Below are 11,230 nucleotides of genomic sequence, written 5' to 3'. Positions count from 1 at the left end.
ATACTCAGGAGCAGTGCCCAAAATACATGAAAAAGGAACAACATAAACTCTTGACTACACATTATACCACAAAGAGAACAGAAATACCAGAAACAGCAGAATAGAGAGAACAGGTATGTATTCAGCCTTCTACAACAAGGGCCCACAATAATCCCTCAGAGATCGTATACAGGAACACAGGTAAAGAATACCACAGGAAATCACTGACTCCAATGGAAACATCCCATAACACTATGTTTTAATGCCTTTATCTTACTATATTTAAAATAACCTCTCCGCTTTTCTGTCCACAGGTGTTCTTAGATACAAAGGGTCAAAAAACAAAGATGCAGCTCGGGATACCACACGAGATACCATACCTAGCTTGCACTACGAGATGGCCCCAAGAAAACTCTTTAACATACACTTTATCTCTAGGTTATACCTTCTTTTAGGAATTGAAGCATGTGACCAGTCAGACCACCGAAGCAGTAACAGCAACGTACAGACTTAAACTACAGGCTCTATTCTTCGAACACATTCAAGCAAACTAGCATTCCCTTGCTATTCTCTCCTCTCTTCTCACTACTTTCTTTTTTATTTTTTTCTTTTTCAATTCTTCTCTTTACTTTTTTCCTTTTCTCTTCTCCCTTTCTTTCTAATGTATTTTCTCTTTTCTCTCTTCCTACCCCTTCCATATACCTTCCCCTTTCCCCTCTTTGGAAATCCAACTATCCCTTCACCCCTCAATCCCATCCAGACCTCCCAACGTATTAAAACTCTCCACCCTCAGTCCTTATTCTGTTAGGCATCAAGATTGACCTCCTAACCCCAAAGAACCAGTACCCAGTACGCAGACGAGGGGACACCCAGTCAAACCCACACCTCGTCTCCTGCAAGAAAGGCAGCCAACTGCCCTGCGGACTCATGCTGCGCAGACCTCCCTATCAACTCCCCCTAACGTGGACTGTTGCTTGAAACTGGAGTTAGTTCCAAAAGTATCCCCAATGCAAGAACTCTTCCAAGACCTCCCTGCCACAAATCTTTTGCCAATCTGAAGAAGGTCAGGGGGTGTGATGGAAAGGTGCCTAGGAACCCACACACCACAAGAAAAACCCAAAAAACAATGGGAAAACCTGTACTTCCAACATAAACATAAGACCTGTATTACACCACCTCTTTACCTGCTTTTCCCCAATGTAAGGTAGTCTTTTGCATCCCTTTGGTCCTTTAAATACTTAGCTAACTCATTTTTTAAAAATATCTGTCCTACATATACATATGTGAGCACATACATTTTTACTCCTTTTTTTGGGGGGGGTATGTGACCTGTTTCTGTTTTCCCCTCTGTCTACCCCCAAATGCACCAACAATATAATGTAGTACCATTTATCCCTGCAAAGGCACACTAAAAAAAGGGAAAATCTTACATATAAAAAAGAGCTCTTATCTACTAAAGATAGGAACTCATAGTTGTTTACAATACAGGGATATCTCCTACCTTGAAAATATGTCATGAGGAATCAACTTAGACCTCAGGTGATTAGATACCATCCATCAAGCCTTGAACACTGGATCCTAGACATAGAAATGGCACAGTTTGGGGCCGGGCGGTGGCGCTGGAGGTAAGGTGCCTGCCTTGCCTGCGCTAGCCTAGGACGGACCGCGATTCGATCCCCCGGTGTCCCATATGGTCCCCCAAGAAGCCAGGAGCAACTTCTGAGCGCATAGCCAGGAGTAACCCCTGAGCGTCATAGGGTGTGGCCCAAAAACCAAAAAAAAAAAAAGAAAGAAAAGAAATGGCACAGTTCTTCACAATAGCTGCAGGAGACAAATCCTATCTGGGACAGCCATAATACTGCAGGGTCACTGACAAGTGCCAGCTCTAATATGATATCCTGACAATGAGGAAAATGGGAACAACTTGACCTAAGAGCAGATTATCCTACCTTACCAGCTAACGACAAGACAAAATCAGAAGACTTGTCACCCTTCGGTAGGTTCAAAAGCCAAGATCATGATTACAGATGACTGGCTGCTAGAACCATGACCAGACTGTATATCTCTTGGGACCAATAAAAAAGGCCTAGGGGTTGAACTACGACCTGCAAAATAACCATGATCCCCGGTTCCAAAGGTCTGGCAGAGACAATTGTAACGGAATGGGGCTTCTGGAATCACAAAGAAAGACACTATCCTAGGTGCCATCCTAGGTTCAGTGCAAAGACCAAGACCACCAACCACAGAAGATGGATTAAAATGTCCCTGAGCGAACAGAACTTCTAGAACCACAAAGACTGACTTCATCATAAGTCCCACCCCTGGATCTTTGCAGATACTGAGATCTCTAGACAGAGTTTTCATTGTGTCACCCAGGACAGAGCAGAAGTCTTCCAAACACCACAAAAGCACCACCGGGAGAGTAAATAATCCTGAACAGAGTCTTTAGTTAATCCCATGACAATGTACTCCAAGGACGGAGAAACCCTTTATCCCTTAGGCCAAGTGAATCCCTTTTCTAATGACCCCAATATTTTCTGTGCCAGGGCAGGAGGGGAAAAAAACACAATACATTGTTTATTTTTTATATATTATTTTTATCTTCATTTATTATTATTATTATTTTTTTTATTTACCTATCTAGTTTTGGTCGATTTCTCTGTTTGGGTGTGGTTATTGAAGTTGTTGTCCCCAGTTATACTTATTTTTTTCTCTTCTTTTCTTTTCTTTCTTTATGTGCTATGCCATGTTTCTTATTTCAAGACCATAGCGTTTTTTCTGTTTTTTGTTTTTGTTTTTTTTTGTTTTTGTTTGTTTGTTTGTTTTTGAGGTGCTTATCATTATTGTTGGAGTCCTCACTGGATATTTGACACTCCTTTTTGTACTGGTGGAGTGTTTCACCCTCTTTTTCTCCTTCATCTCTCAAATCGATGATGAGAGCCTCTAGAAGGATTCCGCCCATTTTCGGCATATTGGACTTTTACCCCAGTTTATTACTTTTTTCTTCTTCAAACAAAAACACTCAACTTGAACTAGCTAGTCCTGCCTCCCAGTTAGAGGGGAAAATAAGGGAGGCACCAAGACCAAAGAGGTGCAAGACTACTAAGTAGTAGGCTAGATATAGAGGGGAACACATATTCTAGCAGCCCTGGAGGTGAGGGAAGAGGATATGGGAGGTAGGACAAAAACAGAGGCGTAGGGAGGACAGTTTGGTGATGAGAATCCTCCCAGATTTTATGTAAATATGTTCCTAAAATATTATTGTCAACAATATGTAAACCACTATGATCAAAATAAAAATCATATTAAAAAATATCTCTTGTAGCCAAGGCAGGTAGGGGTCAAAGAGCTGCGGACTGATCCAGTCCTAACTTCAATCAAAATTTTGAGAGCTCAGCTCCTGTGTTCCTCTTTCATTAACATAGTGATCTCAAAGCAGATTCAGGTATGGCCCTCAAATAAATTTTTCTGTAGTCAAGGCAGGTAGGGTTCACAGAAATGTGGATTGATCCACTCCTACCTTCAGTCTGAATCTAGAGACCTTAGCTCCTGTGTTCTTCTTGGACCAGGGAGAACCAGAATTTAGAATTTTAATAATTTTGAATTTATATTAGAATCTAGAATTTTAGAATAGTATTTAGTATTTCTGAAATTTAGGGTTTTAAAATGAATATAGAATTTTAGACAGTTAGAAATTTATCATAGAATTTAGAATTTTAGAATGCCATTTAGAATTTTAGAAAAAAATTTAAAATTTCGTATCTTAGAAAATACTATATAGAATTTTAGAATGCCATTTAGAATTTTAGAAAAGAATTGAGAATTTTTGTACCTTAGAGTTTTAAAATAATATAGAATTTTAGAAATTTAAATTTTTAAAATAAAATTTAAATTTTAGAATAAAATTTAGAAATTTAGAATTTGGAATATATGGTTCTAGAATAGAATTTAGAATTCCAGATATTTGATGTCTTTCCACTGAGTTTTTAGTTTCAAACTCTGAGTCGTTCAGTCCTATCTTTTTAGTTCGGAGTTTTATCATTGCTTTCTTGTGTTTACTCATTCTTGACCTCTTCTTTCTTTGAGTTCTATGAGCATCCTCCATGGTAGTACTTGAAACTTTTTCTAGAAGAGCCGAACTTTGTCATTGGTAATTTCTGTATTTTTGATCAACAGAATTACCATCTTCATTCTCCATGCATGCTATTGTATGTGTTGTTTCCCAATTGACACACTTGTAGTCTGGCTTTTGCTTCATGTCGTGGTGTGGTTCGTGGGCAAGAAGATGCAATAAAAAGGCGTGATACAGAGGCTTTGAAAGGCACCAGTAAGAACATGGACAGCCTTGTGCCAATGACCTCCTACTTGGCCAATGAACATTGATGGGCTGCAGTTTGAACTTTGATGGAATTAAGTTCTCTGGATTTTTCCTCAGGAGTGTCCCACAGGGATTAGGAATTCCTTTAGATATTTAGAATTTTAGAATGAATTTAGAATATTGGAATATATAAAATATACTTTAGTATTTTAGAATAGATTTTAGAAGTTTAGAATAGAATTTAGAATGTTAAAATAGAATTAAAAATTTTAGAATACAATTTAGAATTTTAGATTTTAGAATTTATGGGTCTAAATAGAAATAGAATTTCAGACATTTAAAGTCTTTCCACTGAGTTTTTAATTTAAAATTCTGAGTCGATCAGTCCTATCATTTCAGTATGAAGTTTCATCATTTCTGTCTTGTATTGTCTCATTCATGATCTCTTCTTTTTCTGAGTTCTATTAGCATCTTCCATAGTAGTACTTGAAACTACTTGTGGCTTTGAAAGGCCCCAGTAAGGACATGTACAGCCTTATGACAAGGACTACATGCTTGGCTGGAGAATATTGATGGACTGAATTTCAAACATTGATGGAATAAAGTTCTCTAGAGTATTCCTCAGGAGTCTCCTGCAGGGATTAGGAATCGGTTTTGGTATTTAGAATTTATAATTTTATAATAGAATTTAGAATATTAGAATATATAAATTAGAATTTAGAATTTTAGAATAAAATATAGAAATTTAGAAAAGAATTTAGAATTATTAAACAGAATTTAGAATTTATGAGTCTAGAATAGAATTTAGAATTTCAGGTATTTGATGTATTTTAACTGAGTTTTTAATTTCAACCACTGAATTGTTCCGTCCTATTATTTCAGCACGAAATTTCATCATTTATTTCTTGTGTTCTCACATTTTTGATCTCTTCTTTCTGTGATTTCTATGAGTATATTCCATAATACTACTTGAAACTCCTTTTGGAGTTTCAAAAACTTAACAAAACCTTCACAAAACTTTGTGGTCGGTAATTTCTAAATTTCTTGGTCAACCGAGCTACCATCTTCATTTTCTAGGCATGCTGTTTTCCTGTGTTGTTTCCCAATTGACATGCTTGTAGTGTGTTTTTTGCTGCGTGTCTGGGTGGGGTTTATGGGCAAGAAAATGCAATAATAAAGGCAGGATGCAGAGACTTTTTAAAGGCCCCAAATAGGACATTCTGCACCCTGTCACAGGAACTTCTACTTGGCCAGCGAACACTGATGGGCTTAGTTCAAACATTTAGAATTACTGCAATTTAGATTTATAAAATATAATTGAGAATTTTAAAAACTTGTGATTTTAGAATAGAATTTAAAATTTTAGAATAGAATTGAGTTTATGTAATTAAGAGTTTTAAAATGAAAATATAATTTAGACATTTCAAATTTTAAAATATAATTTATAATATTAGAATTGAATTTTGAATATTAGAATAGAACTTTGAATTTTATAATTTAGAATATCAAAGTAAATTTTGGAATATTATGAGAAACAACTTCGATTTTTAGAATGGAATTTAGAATTTTAGAATACAAATTAGATTGACTGTAATTTATATTTTTAAAATAGAATTAAGAATTTTACAAATTTTGAATTTTAAAATGGAACTTAGTATTTTAGAATCTAGAATTTTGAATGTTAGAATAGAATTTAGAATTTCTGTAATTTAGAGTTTTAAAATGGAATTAAGAATTTTTTAGAATTTTGAATCGAATGTAGATTTTAGAATATAGAATTTCTAAAATTAGAAATGAATTTTAAATTTTTCAAATTTAGATTTTTTGAATATATTTTAGAATTTTAGCATATAGGATTTCTAATATTAAAACTGAAATCAGTATTTTAGAATAGAATTTAGAATATTAGACTATAACTTAGAATTTTAAAATATAATATAGAATTTTAAAATGGAATATATTATTTTTAAAATTCAGAATTTTAGAGTAGAATTTAGAATATTAGAAAATAGATTTTCAGAATTTGGAGTAGAAGTTAGAATTTTAGATTAGAATTTAGAATTTCTGTAATTTAGAGTTTTAATTGAGTATAGAATTTTAGAAATTTTGAATTTTAGAAGAGAAATTAGAATTTTATAGTGGAATTTAGTTTTTTAGAAAATAATTTGACGGCCCGGAGAGATAGCACAGCTGCGTTTGCCTTGCCTTGCAAGCAGCTGATCCAAGACCAAAGGTGATTGGTTCGAATCCCAGTGTCCCACATGGTACCCCGTGCCTACCAGGAGCTATTTCTGACCAGACAGCCAGGAGTAACCCTTTAGCACTGCCAGGTGTAACCCAAAAACCAAAATTAAAAAGAAAGAAAAAAAATAATTTGAATTTTAATTTGAAATTTAGAATTTTAGATTAAAAATTAGAAATTTGTATTTTAAAAAATAATTAAGAATTTTAGAATAGACTTTAGAATTTTAGAATTGAATTTGATTTTAGAACAGAATTTCAAATTTTGAAAAATTAGAATATAAAAATAGATTTTGGCATTTCAGAGTATGGAATTTCGAATTTTAGATAGAATCTAGAATTATTGTAATTTGCATTTTTAAATGAGTATTTAGAATTTTAGAATAGAATTTAGAATTTAGATTATATGGTTCTAGAAGAGAGTTTATAATTTTACACTTTTGATATCTTTCCACTGAGTTTTTAATTTCAACCTCTGTGTCGTTCATTCCTATCATTTCAGTTTGGAGTTTTATCATTTCTTACTGTGATCTCTCATTCTTTACCTCTTCTTTTTTGAGTTCTATGAGCATCCTCCATAGTAATACTTGAAACTCCTTGTAGAAATTTGTTGTCGGTAATTTCTGAATATCTTGGTCAACAGAGTTACTATTTTCATTCTTCATGCATGCTGTTGTGTGTGTTTTTTCCCAACTGACATGCTTGTAGTGTGGCTTTTGCTGCATGTCCTGGTGTGGTTCATGGGCAAGAAGCTGCAATAAAAAAGGCGGGATGTAGAGACTTTGAAAGGCCCCAGTTAGGACATAATACAATCTTGTGAAAAGGGCCACCTACTTGGCAGTGAACATCAGTGGGCTGAAGTTCAAACATTGATGGGATTAATTTCCCTGGAGTTTTCCTCAGGAGTCTCCAGTAGGGAATAGGAATTCTTTACATATTTAGAATTTAGAAATTTAGTATAGAATTTATAATATTAGAATATATATTAGAATTTAGTATTTGAGAATAGAATTTAGAATTTTGGAATAAAATTTGGAATGTTAGAATAGAACTTAGAATTTTAGAATAGAATTTAGGTTTGTAGAAACGAATTTAGAATTTTTGAATTTAGAATTTATGGGTCTAGAATAGAATCTAGAATTTCAGACGTTTGATGTCTTTCCACTGAGTTTGTAATTTCAATCTCTGAGTTTTTCAGTCCTATGATTTTAGTATGGAGTTTCATAATTTCTTTCTTGTGTTCTCTCATTCTTGATCTCTTCTTTCTTGGATATCTATGAGACTCCTCCATAATACTGCTTGAAACTTTTTGTAGGAGAGCATAAATTTGTGGTCTGTAATTTCTGAAGTTCTTGGTCAGTAGAATTTGGAATGTTAGAATAGAACTCGAATGTTAGGATATAATTTAGAATTTCTGTAATTTAGAGTTTTAAAATAAAATATAAAAATTTTTTAAATTTTGAATCAAATGAAGATTTTAGAATATGGAATTTCTAATATCAGAAATGAATCTCATTGCAATACACAGAATTACAGTTAAAGGGTGACAATGACAAAACAAGGAAGGAAAACTGCATGCATGGAAAGTGAGTATGGCAGCTTTGATGAGCCAAAAGTTCCAACTACCTGGTTGACCTCTCAGAAAGGGAGTTTAGAGTGGAGATATGGAAGATGTTCATGGAACTCAAGGGGAGTATACATAGATCTAAACAGACCACTAATATGAAAATTAGAAAACTCCAAACTGAAATAATGGGACTCTAAAAATGCAGTAGAGTTAATGCAAAACTCTATGGAAAGCCTCTCTAGTAGAGTAACAGCATCTGAAAGCAGAATTAATCGGCTAGAATATAAGAGGCATAATAACTCTATACAACAAAAGATGTTTGAAAAGAATCTCAAAGCAAATGAACTAAAATGGAAAAATACTCAAAGATTTTGAACAGATCAAAATAGAAATGTTCGACAAATTCAATAGAAACACCCTAAGAATCATTGGAGTCCCAGAAACACAGGAAGAAAATCCCCAGGAAGAATCAACAATCAAGGACATCATTACAAAAAATCTCCCAGAGATAATGACTGTATGCAACCAAATCCTGCATGCCCAAAGAGTACCAACTAAAAGAGATGCAAAGAAAAGCACCCCAAGACACATCCTAATTACAATGACAAATCCCACAGTTAGGAATAGGATACTGGAAGCAGAAAGATCCAAAAGGAAAATTACATTCAAAGGAACATCCTTCAGATTTACAACAGACATATCACAAGTCACTCTCAAGGCCAGATACAATGAGTGGACAACCTAAGGTGACACCACGGTGCTCAATCACAATAGATACTATACTAAGCTTGCAATATAAAAATTTCTTGATAAAACACTTTAATATAACCTGTATTTCTAGGTTATGCCCTCTTTTAGGACCAGTAACATGAGACTAGCCAACCACTGAAGCAGCAACTGTGACCCACAGACTTATAATACAGCGTCTACTCATCAAACTCATTCAAGCAAACTAACATTCCCTTGTTCTTTTCTTCGCTCTTCTCACTACTTTTTTTTCACTTTTCTTCTATTCTTTCTTCCTGACTATCATCAATTCAATCCTTGTCAAATAAAAGCCACACTGCTACCTCCTATTTAGGAAAGTAAAGTTGTTATATAAGAGGCTGTGGACAATGCTGCATAGGGTAAACACCTAGTACTCGAGATGTGAAACCTATATGTATCCAAAAGATGACCTATTAGTTTCTTTACCTTACATGTACTACATTTACCTATCTTGCTGTACTCAGCTTATATCTTGCTCTCCCCTCTTTTTCTAAAGCTACACCTAAGCTAACTACTATATGTTTATATGTGGGCATGACCATACTGAGATAGGAATCTTCCTTGAGAGCCAAACCTAAATTGTAAACAACCCATATACTATCCCCTCTTCCCCTTCAGAAATTCTACTATATTTCACCCTCCAATCCCAACCCAATTTCCCACCTTATTAAAACTCTTCACCCTCAGTTCTAAATCTATTAGGCATCTAGACCGACCGCCTATCCCCAATGAGCCAGTACCCAGAAGCCAAGAGAAGGGACAGCCACTCAGACCCACACCTCATCCCCAGCAAGAAAATACAACCAACACCCCTGATGACTCATTCTGTGTGGCCCTCCTTATCACCTCTCCCTAACGTGAACTGTTGTTCATTACCAGATTTAGTTTCAAAAGGATGCCCACTGCAAGTACTCTACCCTATACCTCTCTGCCGCAAATCTTTCTCAATCTCAAGAAGGCCAGGGGATAAGATGAAAATATGCCTAGGAGCCCACACCCCACAGGAAAAATATCAAAAGACAATGGGGAAAAAGACAATAGGGAAGCCTATATTTCCTTCACAAGTTTATGACCTATATAATACTACCGCTTAATCTGTTTTTCCCCAAATGTAAGGTAGTCTCCTGCATCACTTTATTCCTTCAATTACTTTTAAAAATTCATCTTAAAAATTCTGTTTTACTTTATATATGTGAGCATATATATTTTTAATTTTAGTCTAGTTTCTTTTTCCCTCTCTTTCCACCCCCAAATGTACCAGCAATATAATGTAGCACCATCTCTTCCTGCAAAGACATACTAAATAAAAGGGAAAATCTTAAATATAAAAACAAGCTCTTATCTACTAGGGATAAAAACTCATACTTTTCTATGATACAGGGTCACCTCCCACCTTGAACATATGTCATGTAGACCCAACTTAAACCCCAGGTGATTAGACACCGTCTGTCCAGACTTGAACCAGGTATCCCAGACATAGAAATGACACAGTTCTCCAAAATAGCTTCTGTAACCTCTCCTCCTGTTCATCCTTAATACTGCTCTGGCACCAATGTGGGCCAATTCTAATATGATATCCTGACAACGAGGAAATGGAAAAAACTTGATCTAAGAACAGGTTGTCCTACCTCACCATCTAACGATAAGATAAAATCAGAAGACTTGTCACCCTTTGATCTGTGCAAAAGCCAAGATCGCTATCTACAGATGACTGACTGTGACAACCATGACTGAGCAGAACGTATCTTGGGAGCTACAAAAAAGCCCTAGTCTAGGTTTTGGTCTACGATCTATACAACATCCAAGATCAGTCAGATCCAAGGTCTGACTGAGACAATTGCAAGTGGACGACTCTTTTGGAAACATAATGAAAGACTCTACCCCGGGCTCCATACCGGGATCAGCGCAATGACCAAGAACATCAACTAAAGAAGACAGATTAAAACGACAGTGAAGGAACAGAACTTCTAGAACGACAAAAGAATCTTCATCATAAGCTCTGTTCCTGGACCCGTGCAGATACCAAGCTCTCTAGATACAGAGATCTGATTTTATCACCCATGATGGAGCTGAAGCATTCCGTACACCACAAAGGCACCGAGGGAGAGTAAATGAACATGCAAGGAGTCTATAGTTATTCCCATGACAGTATACTTCAAAGGTGGAGAAATCTGTAGCTTTTAGGCCAAGGGAATTCCCTCTATAATGTCCCCAATATTTTTATTAATTTTTATTGTGATCAAAGTGCATTACAAATCTTTCACTACATCATTTATGATACATAATGACAATAAATGAGGGGCATTCCCACTACCAGTGCTGTCCTCCCTCCACCCCTGTTTACAGCATACATCCAA

This window comes from Suncus etruscus, chromosome X, assembly GCF_024139225.1.
Source record: "Suncus etruscus isolate mSunEtr1 chromosome X, mSunEtr1.pri.cur, whole genome shotgun sequence".
Classification (NCBI taxonomy): Eukaryota; Metazoa; Chordata; class Mammalia; order Eulipotyphla; family Soricidae; genus Suncus; species Suncus etruscus.
The sequence above is the reverse complement of the archived record's forward strand: the minus strand, read 5'-3'. Positions refer to the sequence as shown.